Source organism: Styela clava, unplaced genomic scaffold (assembly GCF_964204865.1).
Source record: "Styela clava unplaced genomic scaffold, kaStyClav1.hap1.2 HAP1_SCAFFOLD_19, whole genome shotgun sequence".
Classification (NCBI taxonomy): Eukaryota; Metazoa; Chordata; class Ascidiacea; order Stolidobranchia; family Styelidae; genus Styela; species Styela clava.
The window spans coordinates 315001-317500 of record NW_027556646.1 but is presented as its reverse complement, the minus strand read 5'-3'; the positions used below and the strand labels follow the sequence as shown (position 1 = coordinate 317500).

Genomic DNA, 2500 nt, shown 5'->3' with positions numbered 1-2500 from the left:
GGTCGGAGCGCACCCTTTTCTCGGTGGCTGGCGGGCGAGAGAGTGCTGCGTCGCCGGCATCGGCGTCGAAAGAAGCCGAGCCGAAAAAAGTTAAAGTACAAACGTGCAAGCATACTAACCTAACCCTAGGTAAGGCATGTCAGAGCGAAAGACAGTAAACTCGAATGAGCCATGAAAGAGCGGTGCGGGGCCGGTCGGAGCGCACCCTTTTCTCGGTGGCTGGTGGGCGAGAGAGTGCTGCGTCGCCGGCATCGGCGTCGAAAGAAGCCGAGCCAAAAAAAGTTAAAGTACAAACGTGCAAGCATACTAACCTAACCCTAGGTAAGGCATGTCAGAGCGAAAGACAGTAATTTCGAATGAGCCATGAAAGAGCGGTGCGGGGCCGGTCGGAGCGCACCCTTTTCTCGGTGGCTGGCGGGCGAGAGAGTGCTGCGTCGCCGGCATCGGCGTCGAAAGAAGCCGAGCCGAAAAAAGTTAAAGTACAAACGTGCAAGCATACTAACCTAACCCTAGGTAAGGCATGTCAGAGCGAAAGACAGTAATTTCGAATGAGCCAAGAAAGAGCGGTGCGGGGCCGGTCGGAGCGCACCCTTTTCTCGGTGGCTGGCGGGCGAGAAAGTGCTGCGTCGCCGGCATCGGCGTCGAAAGAAGCCGAGCCAAAAAAAGTTAAAGTACAAACGTGCAAGCATACTAACCTAACCCTAGGTAAGGCATGTCAGAGCGAAAGACAGTAATTTCGAATGAGCCATGAAAGAGCGGTGCGGGGCCGGTCGGAGCGCACCCTTTTCTCGGTGGCTGGCGGGCGAGAGAGTGCTGCGTCGCCGGCATCGGCGTCGAAAGAAGCCGAGCCAAAAAAAGTTAAAGTACAAACGTGCAAGCATACTAACCTAACCCTAGGTAAGGCATGTCAGAGCGAAAGACAGTAATTTCGAATGAGCCAAGAAAGAGCGGTGCGGGGCCGGTCGGAGCGCACCCTTTTCTCGGTGGCTGGCGGGCGAGAGAGTGCTGCGTCGCCGGCATCGGCGTCGAAAGAAGCCGAGCCGAAAAAAGTTAAAGTACAAACGCGATGCTAATGAGCGAGCCGTTGTCTCGACTAATATGTAGGGGGCGTTCGATCGAGCGTCTGGCTTGAGCGCTTGTCGGCCTAGCAGAACGGTCGCATTGTTATGCCCGGGTTTTAGGCACCGCTGCAGGCGGCCGGCAGAGCTCTTGTTTGTGCGAAACTGAATGGATCGAGCCCGAGAGAGGGCGAGCAAAGAAAAAACGCAAATCGCTCCGCCTGGCACTGCCGGCGAGAGCGTGGACGTCGCGGCCAGCGACTGTCGAAGCTGAGTACGGCCGCAGGCGATTGCCTCGGTCTTAAACGAATGCGACGAGCACGCGCCGGGCGGCCCAGCAAGGGCCGAGCGCAGCTGTCGCAGCTATCTGGTTGATCCTGCCAGTAGTGATATGCTTGTCTCAAAGATTAAGCCATGCAGGTGCAAGTACGAGTTCTCGTAAAGCGAAACTGCGAATGGCTCATTAAATCAGTCTTGGTTTATTTGGTCTCGTAAGCGAAGTGGATAACTGTGGTAATTCTAGAGCTAATACATGCATTAAGCGCCGACTTCGGGAGGCGCGCTTTTATCAGATCAAAACCGACCGGGTTCGTCCTGTGACGTTTGATGACTCTGGATAACCACGCGGATTGTACGGTCTCTGCACCGACGACGTATCATTCAAGTGTCTGCCCTATCAACTGTCGAAGGTACGCTACGTGCCTACCTTTGTGATAACGGGTAACGGGGAATCAGGGTTCGATTCCGGAGAGGGAGCCTGAGAAACGGCTACCACATCCAAGGAAGGCAGCAGGCGCGCAAATTACCCATTCCCGACACGGGGAGGTAGTGACGAAAAATAACAATACAGGACTCTAACGAGGCCCTGTAATTGGAATGAGTACATCCTAAAACTCTTAACGAGTATCCATTGGAGGGCAAGTCTGGTGCCAGCAGCCGCGGTAATTCCAGCTCCAACAGTGTATGCTAAAGTTGTTGCGGTTGAAAAGCTCGTAGTTGGATTTTGGGCGAGCGCCGCCGGTCCGTCGCAAGGCGTGTCACTGGTTGCGTTCGCCTCACCTTCGGTTCTCCGTCGGTGCTCTTGACTGAGTGTCGGCGGTGGCCGATAAGTTTACTTTGAAAAAATTAGAGTGTTCAAAGCAGGCTGTTCGCCTGCATAGTGTTGCATGGAATAATGGAATAGGACCTCGGTTCTATTTTGTTGGTTTTCGGAGCACGAGGTAATGATTAAGAGGGACAGACGGGGGCGTCCGTACTCTGCCGTTAGAGGTGAAATTCTTGGATCGGCGGAAGACGAACTACTGCGAAAGCATTCGCCAAGAATGTTTTCTTTAATCAAGAGCGAAAGTCAGAGGTTCGAAGACGATCAGATACCGTCCTAGTTCTGACTATAAACGATGCCAACTAGCGATCGGGAGGCGTTACCATGACGACCTTTCCGG

At 54.0% G+C, this 2500-nt stretch overlaps 1 non-coding gene across 1 annotated transcript in view; it reads left to right on the top strand.

The window, feature by feature from the left end:
- Nucleotides 1–1422: 1422 nt before the first annotated feature.
- LOC144419365 (small subunit ribosomal RNA) overlaps nucleotides 1423–2500 on the top strand; it is a 1810-nt gene continuing 732 nt past the window's right edge. The window contains exon 1 of the ribosomal RNA XR_013474020.1: nucleotides 1423–2500. This exon is cut by the window's right edge and continues 732 nt beyond it. This is a non-coding gene — a ribosomal RNA (small subunit ribosomal RNA).